Consider the following 14942-nt stretch of genomic DNA (forward strand, 5'->3'; position numbering starts at 1 on the left):
TGATTGCCAGGCTTGGTTTAGAGCATCATGAATATCTAAAGTTGGCTTAAAATGGTTACAATCATGAGTTATGACCAGAAACTCTAGAGGAGAGAAGTTCTAGGCCTGATGACAAGAGCCTGAGTAGAATCTAGATGGCCCACGACAAGTCTGGTGACCATCTGAGACAGAACTGGGTGTTCGAATTGCACAATCTTTAGAAATACGATTGGGTGATAAGATGTGATAGCATTACAAGGACTTTAATGTGAGCCTAGCCAACTTGGACATTATTTTATAGATGAAGGGCAGCAGCACAATGGATTTACTAGACAGGCATGCATTTCTTTTCTTTTTTTATTCCTGCTTTCACTGTGGAAAATTTAGCAAATACGTTAAAGCACCAAAAAAAGAATATAAAAATCAGTCTTTATTCACTCCAGGGATATTCACTTAAAAAAAAAAGGTACATTCCTTTCAGACCGGTTTTTATTATATTATTTTTGTGTATTTTATACCTAGAATTATACATCCAATGTACTCTAGAAATTATTTTTGAACATTTCTTCATTTCAGTGATGATTCCTAATGATCATGGTACTTAATGTATACCTAACATTCTGTTATATATAAATGTTATTATATTTTTGACGATCTATTATTTTTGGATATTTAAGCTACTATAAACAATGACAAATGGATGAATAGACGGATAGTTTGTATCATTTGTACTTTTCATACATTTTCTTTTTATCATTTCTTTATTAGAGAATTCTTGATAGGCAGTTACTAAGCAGAAAAAAATAAATGCCGTCAACACTCTTGATACTATGGTTTAATTGCATTCCAGAAAGATTATACTATTTGTAGTGTAAGTAAGTGACAACCCTACTAATACTACCCAGGATTTAATGATTGTCATTTTGAAAATCTTCACTATTTGATAGGTTAAAAATGACACTTTGTTTTAATTTGTTCTGTTTGATTACTCTGAAGTGGTAAATTTCATATATTTTTATATATAATATAAATAACAGTTATGTAAATATAATATATATTCACATTATATACACTTTGTAACCTTGTATCTGACACCTGTAACCCATTTTGTATTTCTTTTACTACAAAATCAAAATCCTAGTACTTTATAAAAGTTACAACTGATTTTTGGCCCCCTTCTATTATACAAAACATGTTAATTAAGATTATAAATGCTTGGGGTACTTCCATAGCCATGGGAGAGGGCATCACAATGGGCAGCTCTCTGGTTCTCTTGGAAATTATTTGCTGGGGTCACTATCTGGGCATCCTCCTTTCTCCCCAAACCTGGAATTAGAAAATGGAGGACCGACAGCCTGGAAAGCAAGGGGGTTACAGTTCTCACCCAGGCAAGGGCCTCTGTATAGAGTGGTAATGGCGGGCATTTTTCAGCAGCCCAGGGTCTTTGAGCAGCTGGATGTGCCTCACCAGGTCAAAAGAAGACAGCAGTTTTACCAGTGGGTTTAGGCAGATGTTACTGGGCATGTCCTATTACCTCAGGAGGAAGCTCTTCATTTTAACAGGCTAATTGTGTATAGACATGGTGCTTATAGAGCAGCCAGGATTTCATTGATGGGTCTATGCATAAACAATACACAATTTTTTTTATTTATAATCAAGGTCATTATCCTACCTATAACTTAAGTCTTGTTGGCTTTAGCTTCTAAAGGATCGAACAGGAAGACTCCTTAAGTAGTGTTATTTGCTTGGGGGGGGGGGGTGGTGGGGAATGGAGGAGGATGATAGGTCTCAAGAGGGGATATTCCAGAGTTGAGGTGAGGGTATAAACTTTAATTAGAGTTTTAAAGAATGGATTGCTGTACTTGCAATGGTGCTTCTCATTGGTTTGAAAAATTATCTGTTCCTAGAATATTTGAAGATCCTAGAAAGAGACTAGAAAGAGCTGTAGATGAGGACATTTTACAACTGCTTAGCTCAAACTGAGTGTGGATTAATTATGCTCTATGAATTCTTGGGGTGTCACAACGAAAACAAAAACAAATGAAAGCCATTATCCAAAAGAACATGTCTCTCCCAAGTAGAGCACACTGAAGCCAAGCATTTAAAATGTAGATTTTTCACTGTAAAGTTTATTATGTCTTTTTATTTTAAATACAAGTAGTTAAAACTTGGTAGTGTTTTCCCTTTCTATCCTTATTATTCTACCTGGAATCTGAAAAACCATACTGTGTAAAATTTCAGTATAAGTTAGTTTTAAGATTCTTAAATTTAACTAATCTTATGAATGGCCTGGGTAAATTGGTTCTGACTACATTTTGGTCCTAGTTTTGTTCATAACAGCTTATATGTTTCTGTTCCATCTGTTTTGTCACTTAAATTTGTCAGGTTAGGTGCGATCTCAGAAGGAAGGACTTGCCCTTGAACATTTGTACATATAGAATTCTATTAGTAAAAATTACTAAGAAAATTGTAACATGTCAATAAGAGAGTGCCTAGCTTTACTGTAAGCCATTTAAAAATTGCCATACGGCAAGTATCAAACATTATCAAAATGGAATCATTACAGCTAAGGTTGTTTATGAAGGATTACACAATTATGTGAAGACACAGTACAAATCCCTGTTGGCTATCAGATGGGTAGAGAAATAGAGGGTGGGAGGGGAGGAGAAGGTAGTCCATTTGCAGTTGTGTTTTTTTTTACATAGATTAAAAACAACTTTTCCATTCAGGATGTATGCTATAATTATGCTGGGAAATGACAGGGTTGGTAAATACAGCTGACAATCCCATTTTTAAAGTTATTATAAGAAGGTGAGCAAGGTTTGTTTGCCACTGTGCTATAAAAGAGTGAATGGTAAATCTGGGAATGTCAGCACTAAAATCTTCTTCTTTCCATAGTGGCTGTATTTAAGGATTTCATAAAATGAATTTCCTTTTTTCTATTAACCTCAAGTTTTCTATGACAATGCCTACAAAAAAGAGAGTTCAGTGAAAATAAATGAGTCATTTGGTTTTCTTTTTTCTTTTGATATCATGAACACACAGCCCTCAATTACATGAGATGTTAAGATTTTGCTCCTGTTTGTGAACAAACTAATGGTTGCCAGAGAGGAGAGGGGTAGGAGGATGGGCAAAATGGGGAAGGGGAGTGGGAGAAACAGGCTTCCAGTTATGGATGAATAAGTCACAGGGCTGAAAGATGCAGCGTGGGGAATACAATCAATGATTTGTAATAGCGTTACATGGTGACAGACGGTAGCTACACACTTGTGGTGAGCATAGCGTAATGTATATAGTTGTGGAATCACTATGTTATACACCTGACTAAGGAAATATTGTGTGTCAGCTATTCTCAAAGAAAACACATTTTCCTTCTGTTTGTGTTCTTAGACCTTAGCAACTTGAAGCAGTAAGATCACCAGAAATGGATGGATTTCATTCTTAGAAGTAGTCACAATTGAAATATAATCTTTATTTCCTGGACTTTAAAGAATATTCTGTTGTTTCCTTTTATCATACTTTAAAGGAACTTGAAATTGAAAATTTTATATTGATAGATCTCAAGTGTTCTTAAACCTAGCCACCTTTAAAGCTTTAGCTGAAGAGTTGCATTGGATAAAAGCAAGAAAGGCCACACAAGAGTCACTATTAGACACTTGGCTGAATACACCACAGTGAAAGAGGCTTTAAACACTGAATTTGTTGTTTCCTTAAATATAATATTCTGTCTAAATAGCATTTCCATTCCAAGAAATATGTAGACTAGAAGATACTACTTATAGAAAACAAAAGAGCCATAATATAAGGTGGTGTATAATGTGGTTAGATGTTTGGCATTTATTTTTAGACATAGTAGAGTTTTAGCATTTTCTTCTCTTAACCTAGACGAAAGTAGGCCAAATGTAACCTGAAGGGAAATTTGAATCCGTGTAGAGTAGCGGCTGATTTCTGGCTCGTCCAGGCCGTTCTTTACTTCTAGAATCTGAAATATCTTCTTAACATACTATATTTTCTTTTTTGTTTCATCACTTCTTATATTAAACAGACTGTTCATGTCTCATTTCCAACTTAGGAATGAAAAAGCAAGTTCCAGAACTCCACGCATAGCATTATAGCATTTCTATAAAAAATTATATGTTTATACACGAATAGAAGGTCTGGAAAGAGACACATCCATGGTGACCCTTGAGGAATGGGACTATGGAAGGCCATAGGAGCCAGAAGACTTTCACATCTTAGTGTGTACTGTTTGGATTGTGCTTTTTTTTTTTCTATATAACTTTGTTGAAATCGATGTCTTCAACTTATTTTAGTTTTAGCTAAGAAGGGCAGGGTGTCTGGACAAGAACCACAGTCTTGTGTTTTCAACAGTCAGAATGTAGGGTCTCCGCTTGGCTGAGTTTAGGCAGAGGGTGTCACAGACATCCAACCGTAGCATCAGGCTTTCTGGACATCACTGACAGGTAGACAGGTCAGGCTGCTTCACTGCTCTGTATTTCAGTTTTCTTACCAGTAAAAAGTTTTTAATAATGTCATGCTTAATTGTACATAGATCGAATACATGTTTCCCATTGTCATAGGAAATCTCTCTGAGCAAGTATACTACAAATCCAAGTGATGATGATTTGACAGTGTCTTAACTTGAACCTAAACAGATTAAACAAGTCTGGGTGTATCTGATAATGTCACAAGAGGATTTCGGAGTTGATTGGCTTGAATGTGTGTTAGACAGGTGTTTCCTATCATCTGCATATTTTTAAAAGTTTAAGATTTATATGCTAGGCAAACTTACCCTATACTAAATGTGTAAGTAGAGTATTCCTCACTCCAAAAAATGAATAGAGTTCAGTTAAATGATCTAAAATTCAGAATTAATTTATATGCAACTATCACTTAGCATACAATTGAAAAAATAAACATGGATGCAGAATAGTGTCACAATGAAATAATCATTGCTAAATTTATCTAATAGTACAACCGTATACTAATGAGTATTCCCTGGTGACTGCAGTTGAAATTGCATAGATTCTGTGGTGCAGACTCATAACTGCTCCCCGCTGACAGTATCTAGAGTCTTGAAAGAGAGTATTGGGGTGCCTGGGTGGCTCAGTCTGTTAAGCATCTGACTCTTGGTTTTGGCTCAGGTCATGATCTCACGGTTCATGGGTTTCGAGCCCTGCATCGCGCTCTGCACTGACAGCATGGAGTCTGTGGGATTTTCTCTCTCCCCCTCTCTCTCTGCCCCACTCCTGCTCATACTCTCTCTCTGAAAAAAAAAAAAAAAAAAACTTAAAAAATATTTTAAAAAGAGAGAGAGTATTACATGGTTATTAAAAAAAATCTGAGATTAAGCTATAGTTTGTGCTATCATACAAAGTTCACTTAAATGTTTTCAACTTTTAAGCAAAATACCATTACAGGTATTTTAACTTGACCTACGTCATCCTCCTATTTTATGAATCAGTAAAGGCAAAGTGCAAGACTTACTTAGTTTCCTATTTTTTTGTCTATGGTAATTCCAACTGTTTAAACCAAGGATTTTCAAAGAACAAAAAGATAAAAAATATGTAAATGACTCATTTCTTATACTCAGAAAGATTTTATATTAAATGAACTATATCTTTATGACTGAAGCACAGAATTACAGAAATTATTTTGAAATCTATTCAGATATGTTTAGAACTCACTGATTTTATTTCCTTTTCCATTGAATATATATATATGTATCTGTATGGCTTCTCTCTTTCCTGCTACCTATGAATACCAAGTTTCTGCTTTAACCATGCACTGTGTTTTGTTCAAGTAAGAGACCCTGGAACAAGGCCAGGGCTGGGACTTTTCCTGGCTGAAATGCAGAGAATTTTAGAGGTCCTTTGTGGCCTCTGACACGCCAGCCTGCAAAGTGTTGTAGACCGTGCAAGGAACTTCTTAACTGTTACAGAATATTCTGGGACATTTTTTTTTTTCTTAAATGTTTATTTATTTTTGAGAGAGACAGAAAGCACAAGTGGGAAAAAGGGCAGAGAGAGGGAGACACAGAATCCAAAACAGGCTCCAGGCTCTGAGCTGTCAGGGCAGAGCCTGACACAGGACTTGAACCCACGAACTATGAGATCATGACCTGAGCCAGAGCTGGATGCTCAACCGACTGAGCCACCCTGGCACCCCAATTCTGAGACACTTTTAACAGCTATTCAGATTCATTCCTCAAACTGTATAAGCCTAAGATTCCATGAAAAGGAAAGGGAACTTGAAACTAATTTAGAGTTAGGGTTCAAAACAGTGTCTGATAACCTAGGGAAGGTGGGCCAAATGGAAGCCAGAACCTAAAGAGAGGCAATAGGGAGCCCCTGAGAAGCAATTGTGACTGAAAAGAAACCTGGCAGCAGAAGCTGGGTGCAGAGCAGTATCAGTGAGAGCAGGTTCCGGGTTCCCTGTGATGCTCCTGGCTGCTTTGCTGGGCCACTCCCTACCCAGAGCCTCCCTGCTTCTTAAATGCCTGCAGGCTGGAAACAAAGAGCCCATGCAACTCCATTGCAGGGCTCCTTCACAAAGAGCAAGAAATGAGAAGAGGAAAACCCCAGGGGTTCCAAGGCAGGCAGTGTGGTAGACCAGGCATCCAGTTCAGTCAAGCAGTCGCCATGGCCAGGGTGGTGATTGGTGGTCTAGACAAGGAGCGGCAACTTTGGACTTAAAATCAGAATCTTGTCTCTATGAGCTAAACTTTATTCCCTTAGGGGATGCTGTTGGGTTCTCTAATTTAACAGAATAACTTTTTTTGACAAATGGGATAAAGAGGAGACCTTACCCAGGCTGAGGACACCAAGTGTGATTTGACTCTAGATGCCTTTCTGATCACTTTCCCCCCATGATGAGATGTATGAAGTGTAGAAATCTGAGCCATTACCTTAATGAGTATCCTAAGTGCCAATTTGGTATTTTCCCCCAAAATGAAAACCACTGCATTTATTTCTCATTATGAAGTAATACATGATCAATTAAGAAAATAGCATATATATGTAATTTTTATATATAAATATACATTGACTTATACATAAATATTTAAAGTACAACTGTGTGGCTCAGTTGGTTGAGCATTCAACTTTTGATTTCAGCTCAGGTCATGATTCCAGGGTCTGGGGATAGAGCCCAGGCTCTGGGCTCTGAGCTGAGCATGGAGTCTGCTTAAGATTCTCTCTCTCTCTCTCTCTCTCTCTCTCTCTCTACCCCTCTTGCAATCTCTTTCTAAACTACACACACACACACACACACACACACACACAATGTAAATATAACAAATATATTTAAAAATACTTATAAATATATTTGTATAAATACACAAATATTTAAATTTAATTTAAATAAATATATATTTTAGATAAGTGGCATTTCATCCTCCAGATATAACTGCTATTAATGTCCTCTGTTGGGGAAATATAATTAAAAACAAAATCTCCCAACCCAGAAATCCTTTTTATAAAGATAGTAGAGAAAGAAAACAGTTTTATTATTGAATAAGCATTAAACCAGAATGTGATACACATCAAGACAGTCTACTAGGAGGTTGCAGAAACAAAAAGGCATCTCATCCCCTTATATAGCCAAGCAGATACAACCCATTACATGCATGTTTTCAAGACAATCAATGACTAGTCTTCAAGTTAAGACTTGATAGCAAGTTTGGTCACATGTAGTTCGTCCTGATTTTATCTGGTAATTGGAGTGACTACATGTGTTAGTTTATTATTGGCTGTCTCAGGAGGAAAAGCAAACCACATATCCCTATGACAGGAGGTAACTTTGCAACTTGGAACCAGGCATCCACCAAAATTAGGCTCCTACCTTCCCATAGAAATTAAGCATAGAGGTGTTATCTTCCTGGACATTTACACTTCATCAAATATGGCTCCCAGATTTTTGAGAAAGACATTCCCAGATCATAAAGCTGACAAAGACTTACCAAGTTTTCAGAAGAATTTATGTATATTTCAAGGAGAGGCTAAAGTACTTCTTACGGTGATATTTTCTAAAGTTAACGCTCTAAGGAAAGGAGGGGGAGAAGTCTCTTCCTGATATTCAGTAAGAATTGTCTTTTATTTATTTTTTAAGTTTATTTATTTATTTTGAGAGAGAGTGAGCACGAGTGGGGCAATGGCAGAGGTAGAAAGGGAGAGAGAGAATCCCAATGTGGGTTCCACACTGTCAGAGCCCAGTGCAGGGCTGGAACCCACGAACCATGAAATCATGACCTGAGCCGAAATCAACAGTCGGACGCCCGACTGACTGAACCACCCGGGTGCCCTGAATTGTTTCTTATTTTTAATGTCTATTTGTCTTTCCTAATTTCCCCTTCTGACATTGTATGACCTCTTACTATATATACTGCTCTGTGATCTACTTTCATTTCAGTAATAGTTTGTGAATATTTTTCTAATAAAGTAACCAAGTAACTAAGGGTGGGGGAAACAGAGAACGAGGCTTCTACTAGAGCAAAGCTTTATGTTTTTCATTGTATCTCCGTGCCTAAAGTAGAGCTTCACACAGAGGTCCCAATAAATAGTTAGTCGTTTTTACCCTACTTCTTTCAGCCTCATTGGGACACAGAATTAATTTCACCTGGGAGGAATAACATAACATAATTTTAGGGAACCAAACCCAAATCTTTCTTGCAACTAATAAGGATACACAAAAACATCGTGGTGTGGGTTCAGAGCAAATTCTAGTATATGAGAAGCAGCTATAAATCTTAATTAACTGGAAAACAGCAAAGGCTTTACTTTGAAGCCCTCTGCTTCCTGGAAATGGAAGCAATAGCAGAGTCACCCAGAATGAGCATCAGAGCAAATCCAGAAGTTGGCATGTGCTAACCTAGGTTATCTTTACACTGGGAACGACTAATGTAGCTTTTTATACGTGTGGTTCCTGTCCTCTCATGTTTTTTTTTTTTTTTTTTTAATTTTTTTTAACGTTTATTTATTTTTGAGACAGAGAGAGACAGAGCATGAACAGGGGAGGGGCAGAGAGAGAGGGAGACACAGAATCGGAAACAGACTCCAGGCTCTGAGCTGTCAGCACAGAGCCTGACGCGGGGCTCAAACTCACGGACCGCGAGATCATGACCTGAGCCGAAGTCGGATGCTCAACCAACCGAGCCACCCAGGCGCCCCTGTCCTCTCATGTTTTAATGAGCATCCCTAGGAAGGAAGAGCTGCTTGTAGTAATTTTGTATAGGTAACATATAGTCTTTCTTTTTCAAAACCCCAGAAGTTTGTTCTTGAAGATCAGTTACATTTATGCATATAATACCCTCCCATATCCTTGAGAAGACTTTTAGCTTCAGTTGATCTGTGTTAGAATATGAAGTGGTTGATTTCTTGCTTCCTACCTGAATGTTTTGAGATCATTTAGTTTAATTAACTAATACTTATATTAGTATACAACATGAGCCGGTCCTGTGCCAGGCTCCGGGGATGCAGTGAAGAATGAAAGCAATCACAACAAGCATGGTGACAGCAACAATTACAAAGTATGATAAATGTCCAGTAGTAGATTGTGGTGACACAAGGTCTAGGGACTCCTACATAGCTTCAGGGGTTCAAGGACAGCTTCCCAAAGAAAGGTATTTTAAATTGAGATAAAACAGAAGTAGGAACTAAGCCAACATGGGTAAAAGATTATTCTAGGTAAAGGGGGCATCTTTGTTAACCTGTGTGATCGAGAAGTCTTGCATATTCTTCTGCCTTTGGGACAGAAGACTAGGGATGTGTTGAGACAAAATTCTTAGAACTAATTCTGATTTAGCTGGTATTCTTGGGTTGTCCAAAATTCTGGGTAATAAAATTTGCACCACATTTTGACTGGCAAAGACTTATATTTTTGGTTATTGACTTATTTGTATTAAGGAATATGAGGCAGGGTATTATATCAACATTTTAGTTAATAAACTGAAGAAGAGAGACCAGTGAGAGAGACCAAAAGAAGACAAATATGAGTAGGGGTGATTCGGTGACTCAGTGAGTTAAGCATCCGACTCTTGATTTCGCCTCAGGTCATGATCTCCTCATTCGTGAGATCAAACCCCACATCATACTGCGCTGACAGCGTGGGGCCTGCTTGGGATTCTCTCTCTCCCTCTCTGTTTGCCCCTCCCCCCGTCAAAATAAATAAATAAGGTTTAAAAAAAAAAGAGAGAGAGACAAGTATGAGGAAGGGGAGGTTTTATAGGATCCAAGTGAGAGTTTCAAGAAGATAGGACTAATCAACACTGTCACATGACTTTGCAGGGAGTTCTCAGTAACATAAAGATTACGGAACTGGCCATATTCTAAGGAAGCACATTTCAGTGGGGGTTCTTATGCTAGTATGTCTGATGGGGGACAAACTCTGGGGCTGGACTATCTAAATGCTTGGTTTCAAATCTGGACTCCATAGACTTTGCTTCTTTTCAGTTTTCCCATCTGCAAAAAGAGATAATAATAGTACCCACCTCAAAGGGGGCATCAGTGATTAAATGAGTTCATATATACAAAACACTTAGAATGGTACCTGGTACATACAAAGTGCTCAATGAAGATATGAAAGTCAGACAAATCTTCTGCAATATTCAGAAACTTGTTTTATACCAGGCATATAGCCATCACACTGCTATCTTTGTAAAGGACAGCTGTGCTATTACTTTCCTGTTTAAATCTCTTTAGTTGCTCCCCATCACCTACAGAATGAAAGATGGACTCTTTAGTGTAGCATACAGTGACTCTCATGATCTGGTTCCAGCCCATACATCCATCCCCCATAATTTTCTTATCCTTTGCCTGTTGCCATACTAGCCTTTTAAAAGCAGGGCTCTCTGATTCTGATTCTTCCTCACTGTTTTGCCTGAATACTAACCCCCATAATTCCTTCCAAAAGCAAAGCCTTCCTGATTCCTCCTGTCCCCAGGCCAGTGAGGATCCCTCACTTTCACATACTATCCCTGTTCCCCCTCTTAGGGACACATAGCACAGGGACACGGCGTGTGGGATGTGGTCAGTAAGTGTTTATGGCATGAATAAACAAAGCTGAGAAGACAGTGTTTTCATTTTACAAGTGGAAAAACAGAGATGAAGTCACTTACTTGCCCAGAATCACAAATCAAGCAGAAGCCTGGAAACTTGAGCCTGAGTTTTGACTTCCACTGCTCTTGCCTGAGAATCCCCTGCCACATCTGATTCAGGGATTGCTTTGTTTCAGGGATGTGACTGATAACCTAGGCATAAAGCTGTTAGATTTTTGAGTTTTTGTGTAGATATTAAAAAATGCTGGCTCCCAAGCCCTTGTGTTTGATATGGTCTCTTTTTGTTTTATGCAAGTGTCTTTTTTTTTTTAATTAATTTATTTTGAGAGAGAGAGAAATTGTGCATGCACAAACGGGCACATGAGTGGAGGCAGGGCAGAGAGAGAAAGGGAGAGAGAGAATCCCAAGCAGCATCCATCCTCGGTACAGAATGCGATGCAGGGCTCAGTCTCACGATGGTGAGATCATGACCTGAGCTGAAATCAACCAACTGAGCCACTCAGGCACCCCTGCCTGTAGACACATTTTTAAGGAATCTATTAGGAGCGGCCACTTCTAAAAAGGGGAATTGCAGATGCCTTTTGTTGCATCTCTTTGCTCCTCTGTATCTTCTAGCTTATATACACTAAACGCATTTGTTTTGTAATTGCGTTGGAGAAAAGGGAGCTTAAATGTTTATTTAATATAACATAAACCTATTTAAATTACTTTTATTCTCCGGGGGATCAACAAGTTGGTTTACCATCACAGAAAGACTTCTGTCCCTTTGTGTTTTCTCACTCTGTAAAGGTCTAATGTGTTATGGATCTGAGGGGCCTATATCTGGACCTGTTTCAACATGACTGTAGCAGGTGAACTTCTTTACTGACTAATAAGGTCAGAAATACTGTATTAGTCATCTTTATCCTTAAAGGGTAGGTAATAAATTACAATGTGGAAATAGATAATATTCTCTTAGAAAAATGGTCATATCATGGTACATTTGCATTTCACCCGGACTTCACCTGGCCAGGATACCACTGAGGGCACTTAAAGCACCACACAACTTGATTTTCTTCTCTGCTATGGCACATTGTACTCACTTCACATTCATTCCACAATCTCCACAATCTGGGATCATTATCCCAGTTCAGTGAGAATCAATTTCTCATAGTTGATTGTCTGAATCACTGCCAGCTCAGTCAGATTTTCTACATCATTTACCAGAAAGTATAGTTTTTTTAAAAAGTCGGAACAATTATGCAGGTAACCTGTAGCCTTGATATGCCCTCCAAATGTGCTTCAGAACAGTCACCCACCCCTGGAGCCCAAATTCTTCTCCACATCCAGTGACAGTGTTGCTGACCTGTAGATCAAAGGATTCCCCACCCCAGTGCACCATTTTCTAAGTGAGTCTCTATTGACATGCTAGAGTTCATTCTCTTTTGAAAGGAGAACAGTTCAGTTAATCTGTAGAGAAAAGCCTCTATTGTTTTCTTTTAGCAGAATAATTACATCTCTAATTTCTATGGAGATAACAAAGAAAGAACACATCCCAGTTTGGGATATGTTTATGTGGCTTCAGAGTAGATTAAAGAAGTTTCTATGGCTTTTAGTTATGATCTTTTATCCCCAAACGTGCATGAATCGGTAAATTATAATAACTCTTCTACTCCTTCCATTCATAGTAATTGCTTGTTCATGTTTAAGTATAAGAAAGAAGGCTTGATTTAAAATCTAAGTCCTATTGACATGTTTTTATGCCATCAACATTTGTAAAAGTAAATTGGGTAGAAAATTAAGTCCTGGCATATGATGCAAATTCCTCTAATCTGTCTGGTCTTTGTTTAATCATTTATGAGTCATCGCTGCAAGATGTTTATATAGATTAGATACCACAGAGATCTAAGGAACTATATTTATTTAATCCTAATTAATATTTGGCCTTAAGTAGATTTATCACACCACTTTTCAATTTCCTAATTTTAAGCAATTACATAGCAAGCAGCTGTTGGCCAGATAAATGTTAAACTTTGCCAGATATATAGAAGTTTCTCACCGTATTTGGACTACATTAGGATAGATTACAAGACATGTTAAAATTCATACACCTTAGAAAGATTGTATGTTGTAGATTATCATTAAAAAATTATGTTTCCTAGCGTTAAGATTCATGCTAAGTTATCACAGATAGTTCTTTAGTGTATGTTTGGTCCCAGTATGTGAACATAGGTCAAGTAAAAATAACTTTTTGTAACAATCTATGTGAAAATGCTATACATTTAAATAACACTTAAAAAAATAAAATACTGGATTAGTAAGGAATCCCATTTTCTTAATTGGAGTGCTCCCAAACTTTTACATTCTGCTCCTTTTTTGAAAATAAAATTACCAAAGGAACAGTTACAATGGTAAAGAATAAAGAGAACATTAAATATAGACCCTCTGGAATCTGTAACAGTGGTTTTAAACTTTAGTGTGCCTCAGAATTACCTGGAGAGCTTACTAAAATAAGATTGCTAGGTCTGACTTCTAGGATTTCTGATTCAGTAAACCTGAGGTGGAGGCTACACATTGGATATCTAACAAATTCTCAGGTGGTCTTGCTGCCACTGGTCTGGGAAATCTTACACTGTGGTATCCAGAATCTAGATCGGTCTCTCCTTATATTGCTTCAGTTTGTGGGATGAATGAATGAATGAATGAATGAATGATAGAGTCAAAAAGAGAGCATATTCATGAATAGATTAATATATGTGAAAGTGCTTGAGTTCTCCAGCTATGATACATTAATATGAAATAATGTTACAGCTTCCATTTAATATATAATAACGTTATATAATAACGCAATTTTCAATTTTCGCTATTTTTGAAACCCTCTGTCTGTATCAGCAGAGGGGGAGGTAATTGAACAATTGCTAATACAGCTTACATTAATTTGCTCAGCTAGACAGGGACCTCTTTCCTGACATAGGGAAGTTCCTTGGCTAGGTAGGTCCAGTGGGAATCCCTTACTTGTGAGCCTGGCTGCAAGCTATCTTTATCTTGAATTATTCTAGACACATTTATCTCTAGCAATTTCCAAGGAATATTTTTTTTGGTAACCTTTTTAAAATCACTTTTTATTGACCTGCCTTCTAAAGCTCCTGGGTCCTGGTGATAACAAGATTGTGTTATCAGTTCCTCTGTTCTTCCTTCCTGTCTCTTTTCTTCTTTCCAAAGTCTGGTGTTACAGTCCTTCTAAACTCTCTTCTTAATAATGATTTTCTCCACTTTTTTTGGGGGAGGGGGTGTTGGTAATATAAATTAGTGCTACCTTCAGAACTTTTAAAATAGGATAGAAATATTTCTGGACTTCTTTTTAGTAAAGGTTGTTATTCATTCCTTTCTGTAGCAGCTGTTTGGAGTTAAGTAACTCAAGTAGTTGCCCACTTTTCAAGCCACTTAGTGTCAACTCCACAGGAGAAATTATTTTACTGCTACACATACAAATTATATTTTCCATCATTGGGCTGTATTTTTCTTGGAATTTAGTCTCTCACCCTGGGGAATATTTTTGAAAATTTTAATAGTTGTCCATAGAAATTGAGAAAAAAATCTAAAACATCTGTCAGATCTCATTATTCTAGCACAGAACTTGTTTGGAAATCTTACAGTGGATGATAGAGCCTGAAATTGTTGGGTAATAATTTCATTCATTCATTTATTCATTCAACACATTTTAATTGAGCATTTCCTATCTGGCAGCAAAAAACAAAAAAGACTAAGTACAAACATGTACAGGTAAAGGAAATGACTCATGGTGACTTATTAAACTCTACTGCATAAGGATGCCATCCTCTTCATGAATGTTGAGTACAGTCATTTTAGTCTTTCAGGCTGTGGAGAGATTCCAAAATTTTAGAACTTGAAACCATTGCTACAAGTAAAT

General features: G+C 37.4%; 1 protein-coding gene across 4 annotated transcripts in view; it reads left to right on the plus strand.

Moving 5' to 3' along the window:
• The window catches only part of PTPRZ1 (protein tyrosine phosphatase receptor type Z1), a 184135-nt gene that overhangs the window by 55607 nt on the left and 113586 nt on the right, over positions 1-14942 (plus strand). The window lies entirely within an intron of this gene.

This window comes from Panthera leo, chromosome A2, assembly GCF_018350215.1.
Source record: "Panthera leo isolate Ple1 chromosome A2, P.leo_Ple1_pat1.1, whole genome shotgun sequence".
In the NCBI taxonomy this organism is placed as follows: domain Eukaryota; kingdom Metazoa; phylum Chordata; class Mammalia; order Carnivora; family Felidae; genus Panthera; species Panthera leo.